Source organism: Anas platyrhynchos, chromosome 4 (genome assembly GCF_047663525.1).
Source record: "Anas platyrhynchos isolate ZD024472 breed Pekin duck chromosome 4, IASCAAS_PekinDuck_T2T, whole genome shotgun sequence".
NCBI lineage: Eukaryota > Metazoa > Chordata > Aves > Anseriformes > Anatidae > Anas > Anas platyrhynchos.
Window position 1 is genome coordinate 1,076,023 of NC_092590.1, and position 8,539 is coordinate 1,084,561.

Here is an 8,539-nt window from a genome sequence, read left to right on the forward strand (position 1 = left end):
TTTAGAATCTTACTTACCTGTTGTACCACTTGCACACAAAAATGTGAACCTCTCTCAGAAGACATTGCTACTAGAATCCCAAAGCATGGTATTATTTCATTTAACAAGACTTTAACCACTTCTTCTTGCTTTGTTTGTTCGACAGGGAAAGGCTTCAGGCCTTCCTGAAATCATGTCAGTCAGAACCAGTAAATAACAATACCCCCCTTTTCTAGGGAGTTCTGAAAAATCAATTTGCCACAGTTGCCCCGAATAATTTCCTTTACTGATTATTCCAAATTTTATTCTATTCCTGGTATTGGGGTTATTGTGTAAGCAAATGCTACATTGTTGAGTTACTTGTTTTATTGTTGTATATAAATTTTGTTCCACTAATGTCTGACTCAGGCTCTTATGCAATGTGTCAGCTCCCCGATGTGTTTTATTGTGTTCTATAAGAAGTATGGGCCATATCAAATTAGAGGGTATTATTACACAGTTATCTTTTAAATATACTCATCTATCTGGTTTCATTTTACCTTTCAAATCTTCAATTAATTTTAAGTCTTCTTTTGTATAATTTGGCTTTTTGGTTCATATATATAGTTTGGATTTTACCGTCTGGTATTAAAGACAATGCCTTCACCTCAGTTATTTCAGCTGCCTGTTTAGCCTCCTGATCTGCCAATCGATTTCCAATTTCAAAATCAGAGTTTCCCTTTTGGTGTCCTTGACAATGCATCATAGCTACCTTTTCTGATTGTTTTACAGCCTGTAACAATTTTAAAATTTCTTCAGCATGTTTTCTTTTTGTTTTCCCTGAGCACTCAGCAATCCATGTTCTTTCCATATCGCTCCATGAGCATGTACCACGCCGAATGCATATTTAGAGTCTGTCCAAATACTTATTTTCCTTCCTGCTGCTAGTTCCAGTGCTCGTGTAAGAGCAATTATCTCTGCTTTCTGGGTGGACGTCCCAGGGGGTAATGGTTTGGACTTGATTACCTGTTGAGTGGTTGTAATGGCGTACCCTGCCTTACGTTGTCCTTGTTTCACAAAGCTGCTCCCATCAGTATACCAAGATTCGTCAGCATCTTCTAAAGGTTCTTCCTTAAGATCGGGTCGACTAGAATACACAGTCTCTCTTGTTTCTATACAATCATGAGTTATAGGTTCATCCAGAGTTCCGCTAAGGAAAGAAGCTGGATTTACGACGTTAGTGACCACAATTTCCACATCATCTTGTTCTACTAATATTGCTTGATATTTTAAAATCTCTGTGGTGAAAGCCAATGATTTCCTTTTTGTTCCAAAACTGTTGAGACCGTATGGGAGACTAACACTGTCATTTTCTGTCCCATTGTAAACTTCCGAGCTTCTTGTATATTGATAACAACAGCTGCAACAGCTCGAAGGAATCAGGGCCATCCTTTACTTACTTCATCTAATTGTTTAGAGAAGTAAGCTACTGCTCGTTTATAGGGACCCAGTCTTTGTGCTAGTACTCCCAAAGCTATCCCTTGTCTCTCATGAGAAAACAACCAAAAGGGTTTCGAGAGATCCGGGAATCCCAAAGCTGGAGCTTGCATCAATTCTTGTTTAAGTTTTTTTAAAGGCGTTTCGTGCTTCTCCAGTCCAGACTAACTTTGACTGATTACTCTTTATCAATTCATATAGAGGCTTTACCAATCGTCCATAATTATAAATCCAAAGGCGACACCAACCTGTCATTCCTAAAAAGGTTTGTAGCTCCTTTACCGTTTGAGGTTCTGGAGTCTGGCAAATGACTTCCTTACGTTCAGTTCCTAGTTCTCGTTGTCCTCCCGAAATTTCAAATCCCAGATAGGTCACACTTTGTTGAGCCAGCTGGACTTTCTGTCGAGAGACTTGATATCCATTTTAAACCCAGAAAATTAAGAAAACTTATAGTCCATTGAATACAGCTCCCTTTAGTCTCGGTAGCTATTAAGAGATCATCTACATATTGTAACAAAGCACCTTCAGTGTCCGGAGGCATCCATGTTTCGAGTTCCCTTGCTAATTGGTTTCCAAAAATAGTGGGGCTATTCTTGAATCCTTGAGGTAGTAATGTCCACGTAAGCTGCGTCTTTCTGCCTGAATTGGGATTTTCCCATTCAAAGGCAAATAGGTTTTGGCTTTCTGTGGCTAAGCCTAGGCAGAAGAAGGCGTCTTTTAAATCCAGTACGGTAAACCAGACTTGACTATTCTTTAATTTAGTCGGCAAAGTATAAGGGTTTGCCACTACTGGATGTATATCCTCAGTGATTTTACTTATGGCCCTCAAATCCTGAACTAACCTATAGCTTTTTTCATCTGCCTTTTTAATTGGCAATATGGGTGTATTGTATTCTGATTCACATTCAATCAATAATCCATACTGTAAAAATTTATCAATTATCTCTTTAATTCCTTTCCTATCTTCTATCCTCAAAGGATATTACTTAACCTTAACGGGTTTCTCTCCTGGCTTTAATTTAATAATTATTAAGGTCACATTTTTTTGCTCTTCCAGGGACTTCGGTAGCCCAAACTACTGGACATATTGATCTGTGATCTCTAAAGGTATTTCACTTTTAGGGTCAGTTTGTATGAGTGCCAAGCTTAACACATTTATTAGTTGTTCTTCTCCTATTCTTAATTTCATTTTCCCTTTTTCAACGACAATTTCTGCTCCTAATTGCTCTAATAAATCTCTACCTAAGAGTGCCCAGGAAGAGTTAGGCGTATATAAAAATCTGTGTATGCCCCATTGTTTCCCTAACTTGTACTTCAAAGGTTCACAAAAATAAGCCTTTTCGGTTACACCTTGTCCTGGTTTCAGTTAGAATAGAGTTAATTTTTTTCTTAGGATGAGAAGAGTGCTGATAACACCCCAATGCTTTAATTGTTGCAGAGCAGTGCTTATACCAAGCCAAGGACATCTCAGCCTTTTGCTCTGTCCTGCCAACGGGCAGGCTGGGGGTGCAGTAAGAGCTGGGAGGGGACAGAGCCAGGACAGGTGACCCAAACTAGCCAAAGGGGTATTCCATACCATCTGACGTCATGCTAAACAATATATAGGGGCGGCTAGCTGGGGGAGGGGGCCTGACTGCTCGGGGTTAGGCTGGGCATCGGTCAGCGGGTGGTAAGCAATTGCATTGTGCATCACTTGTTTGTACATATTATTAGTAGTGGTACTATTATCATCATTGTATTATTACTATTATTATTATTATTATTATTATTATTTTGTCTTATTAAACTGTCTTTATCTCAACTCACGGGCTTCACTTTCCATTTCTCTCCCCCGTCTCAGAGAGGGAGGGGGAGGGGGAGCGAACGGCTGCGTGGTGTTTAGCTGCCAGCCGGGTTAAACCACAACACACCTTTTACCCTAATATAATAATTCTGTGAAGGCATTAATGCTTGATTTAGAACTGAATACGTTGCCCCATATCAATAAGAAATTTCACTTCCATTCCTCCCCTAGCTTCATTATAATCAGTGGAGGATCCGCTAGGGTAGATTCCCCAGGTCCCCGTTATTCCTGTTGAAATCAGGGACCAATGATTACCCTAGAAAAAGGCTAGTCAATTTGTCCTCCGAAGCCAGGTCCAAACCGTTTTGTTTTATTTATTTATTTATTTATTTTCATTACATTTCAGAGTTGGTCCAAAAATTCCATAGGGGTTTCTTTTAGACCTTGTTGGAAGCATATTCTCAATTCCCAATTCATCCAGATTTTAGTATTTACTTAGCCGTTCATAATTTTAGGGATGATTAGGGTCTCAGTGGGGTTGGTCAGGGGAATGCAGTTGTCCACAGTTCCCTGAGCGGTCCCATCGGTAATCTGAGCTCGCACATGAACTCAGGTTGTTTTAAGAGTTAACTGTTTTTCTGTTTCCATAACAACTCTCTCTCGGACCCATCATGATCCATTTGCCCCGAAGGGCTAACACCCATGATTTTAAGATCTCTGCCTAGAGCAGAGGCAGAACTATTAACATTCCTACATCCTCTTTCCCTGCTCATTCAACTTCAAACACCTTTAACACTTTCAACAACCCTTTTAACACTTCCTTTATCTTTCTCCAGCCTCTACTTCTCTAATGCCAACATCAAAGGCTCAGTCAGGGGCCAACTTAATTCCGTACCTTTTCCCACCAAGATGCTGAAACAACATCAGTATACAACATTTCATCCTATTCTCCTTCTCAAAACCAACATTAACTGTAGCAAAACATTAGAGTTTAAAGTTCCATTTAGGGGCCACTTTTCTCCACATTCCAGCTTATAAAGCGGCCACCATTGATTACAATATTTTATCAATGTTTTCCTGTTCACACTTCCACCGGCAGATCCTCCAATATCCTTCCAGTGACTCAAAACACATCCTAACGCACTTTTCTTAGGAATTTCACTGCTTACTCGCCCCCCCATTTTCCAGTTTACACTTTCAGAATACACGTGTTACTTACAAAAGCGTATCACAAAAACGTATCACTCACAAATTTACAGGCACGCAATATCTTTCAGTAGCGATGTCACAAAGCTACTATTACCAGCAATATTGCTAAAATCACAATAACAACAGTCAGAGTCAAATTCCACATGCGATAAGTCAGAAAACCGAACTGTGTAACACCATAACGATATCTTTCTTATAACAATGCCACGAACCTACTATTACCACCAGAAAAATAGCCAAAATCACAGTAACAATAACCAGAGTTAAATACCATACTCCATGAGTCAGAAAACCGAAATAAACAACACAATTCCAGATGGACCTTAAAGCGAGCTCTTTCCTTAAGGTCCCCAAATATACTTATGGTGCTTACCACAAAGTATATACCAAACACTGCCTCGCAGAAGATCACCTTCCGACTTACAGACAGTTCCAGACACAGACGGACCTCAAGGTCCCCAGATATACTTGTGGTACTAACCACAAAGTATATACCAAATACTGTCCTGCAGAAGTCACCTTCCGACTTACTGGACAGTCCCAGATGACCGGTCTACCAGAAAACCAAAGCAGAATAAAGGATATACTCACTTACAATGATGGGGTCCTTGTCTGCCTCCGCAGTGATCCGGTGAGTCGAGGAGTCCCTCCGGGAAATCCCGGGGGTACCCTAGGGAGTCCTGTCCCCAGCGGGTCCTGCGGTCCGGCAGAGAGGTAGTCCCATCTGGGGTGCCAGATTGATTCAAAGATCGAAGCTGAAATTCCTTTAAGTGGTATATTCTTTATTGCAGCGCTGGATGCACGGGGGATCTCTCCACCTATCGTGCATACCCAAAGCGGAAAGCAGTCTTGAATTTATACAATCAATCTATCAATATTCTACAAGCGCCTATACATATGCATTACCTATCCCCGCCTTCCCTCGCTTCTCATGCTAATTAGCCTTTTGGCACCTTGCGCCTGCGTAGAGCCTCCCAAGAATTGTGGGCAGGGGTCTTTGGGACGTGGGCAGGGGTCTTTGGGAGGAAGACCCCGAGTCTTCCTCACAGTGTACTTTTCACCTTTGGTCAGGAATCTGCTGAATTGGCACGTTTCTTAATTGCGAGAGCTGGTTGTTGCCAATTCTTCTGTTTGTTGTATCTTTATAATGAATTCCAATGTCCAATTTTGAGATTTATAGTCCTTACGTTTGTTTCTCTGTCCGTCTGCCGCTTCCTTATCATGAGTTCCAGTGTCTTGTTTCGAGATATACAGTCCTTGTCTGGGGATTGTCCTTGCCTCACCAATGCCTCCCCAATACCTCCTTAATCAGTATCCACCTTGTTTCTGTAAGCAGCAGCCACCTGACACCCTGCCGGAGTTAACCCTCTGTTTTATTATTTGCCCTATTAATGGGGATTTCTTTACACATTGGCTTTAATTCCATAAGAAGAAACAGCATTTTTTTCCCCTCTTCTTTTTAAATGACGAGGATTACAAAGTTTGTCAACACCTGCCAGGCTGAGGATTAAAAGTCTTAGCGCTGGTGCAGAGGAGAACCTGAGAGCTGGCTCGGGAATCACTGGAGGAAATCTTTGCTTTTCGTGATGTGAAATTGCCTTCATGCAGACCAGGTCAAGCGCCTTGACGCTGGTCAGCATCTCTGTGGAACTGGCACCGTGTTGTCCCCAGTGGTTGCAGCACCAGGAGGGTAGCCCGCCCGGCAGGACAGCAGTTGACCATATTCATTGCTAACCTTACAACCAGACCACACTCAGCTTGGCTCACTACATGTTTTTTTGATACCTTGGTGGGAACTGAGCTCAGGATTTGCCGCTGCTGGAGGCAGGAAGGCTTTAGGCTCAGCTCCTTCCCCCTACAGCTACATCCATTGGGCTTTCTGAAGCGCTCCCTACTGTTATTCTAAGCAGGAGCTTCAAAAGGAATCTCTCTTCCTCGTGCATGATTGATCCCATGCAGTAATGTCGTGGTTTAACCCGGCCGGCAGTTAAACACCACGCAGCCGTTCGCTCACCCTCCCCCCTCCCTCTCTGGGACGGGGGAGAGAAATGGAAAGTGAAGCCCGTGAGTTGAGATAAAGACAGTTTAATAAGACAGGAAAATAATAATAACAAAATAATAATAACAATAATAATACAATGGTGATAATAGGGAAATAATAATAATATGTACAAACAAGTGATGCACAATGCAATTGCTCACCACTCGCTGACCGATGCCCAGCCTCACCCCGAGCAGTCCGGCCCCCTCCCCCCGGCTAGCCACCCCTATATATTGTTTAGCATGACGTCAGATGGTATGGAATACCCCTTTGGCTAGTTTGGGTCACCTGTCCGGGGTCTGTCCCCTCCCAGCTCTTACTGCACCCCCAGCCTGCCCGTTGGCAGGACAGAGCAAAAGGCTGAGATGTCCTTGGCTTAGTATAAACACTGCTCTGCAACAATTAAAGCATCGGGGTGTTATCAGCACTCTTCTCATCCTAAGCCAAAACACAGCATTCCACCAGCTACTAGGAAGAAAATTAATTCTGTTCTAACTGAAACCAGGACATCTATCCACCCCTTATTCCATACCATTTATGTCATGCTCAGGTTACACTCTTTTCCATACATTCTAATTAGTCACCTATAGTAATCATGGTAGTGATAACATACAGTATAATATACTAATTAACATGGTACAATTCAGTTCATGGGCTATTCTCACCCAGTATTAAATCTCCTTGAGGTACACACCGGACCTCTCCGTTCTTTTGCATCACCCACCAAGTGTATCCCGGTCCCTGAGCGAAAACAATTCCACGAATAGGTTTGCCTTTTCCTGAGGCAGGAGTAGCCCAGACTGTTTTACCCAGCATATTTTTTACATGCACTACAGGAACTTTATCCCCATCTACAGTACGTAACAGGTTTGATTGGGCAGGTCCAGCTCGGTTGGTAGATCCCCTAGTATTGACTAACCAGGTGGCCTTTGCCAAATGCGTATCCCAGTTTTTGAACGTCCCAGCGCCCATTGCTTTCAAGGTAGTCTTTAACAGGCCATTGTATCGTTCAACTTTCCCGGAGGCTGGTGCATGATAGGGGATGTGATACACCCATTCAATACCATGTTCTTTGGCCCAAGTGTCTATAAGGTTGTTTCGGAAGTGAGTCCCATTGTCTGACTCTATTCTTTCTGGGGTGCCATGTCGCCATAGGACTTGCTTTTCAAGGCCCAGGATGGTGTTCCGGGCGGTGGCATGAGGCACAGAATATGTTTCCAGCCATCCGGTGGTTGCTTCCACCATTGTAAGTACGTGGCGCTTGCCATTGCGAGTTTGAGGGAGTGTGATGTAATCAATCTGCCAGGCCTCTCCATATTTATATTTCAGCCACCGTCCTCCATACCAAAGAGGCTTTGACCGTTTGGCTTGCTTGACTGCAGCACATGTTTCACAGTCATGAATAACCTGTGCTATAGCGTCCATGGTCAGGTCCACCCCTCGATCACGAGCCCATCTGTATGTTGCGTCTCTACCTTGATGGCCTGAGGTGTCATGGGCCCATCGGGCTATAAATAATTCACCTTTATGCTGCCAATCCAGGTCCACCTGAGCTACTTCAATCTTAGCAGCCTGATCCACCTGCTGGTTGTTTTGATGTTCTTCAGTAGCCCGATTCTTGGGCACATGAGCATCTACGTGGCGTACTTTCACAGCCAGGTTCTCTACGCGAGCAGCAATATCTTGCCACAATGCAGCAGCCCAGATGGGTTTGCCCCTACGCTGCCAGTTGTTTTGCTTCCATTGCTGTAACCATCCCCACAGGGCATTTGCTACCATCCATGAATCGGTGTAGAGATAGAGAACTGGCCATTTTTCTCGTTCAGCAATGTCTAAAGCCAGCTGAATGGCTTTCACTTCTGCAAACTGACTCGATTCACCTTCTCCCTCAGCAGCTTCTGCAACTCGTCGCGTAGGACTCCATACAGCAGCCTTCCATCTCCGATGCTTCCCCACAATACGACAGGACCCATCAGTGAACAGGGCATATTTCTTTTCATTCTCTGGTAACTGGTTGTACAGCGGGGCTTCTTCAGCACGACCCACCTCCT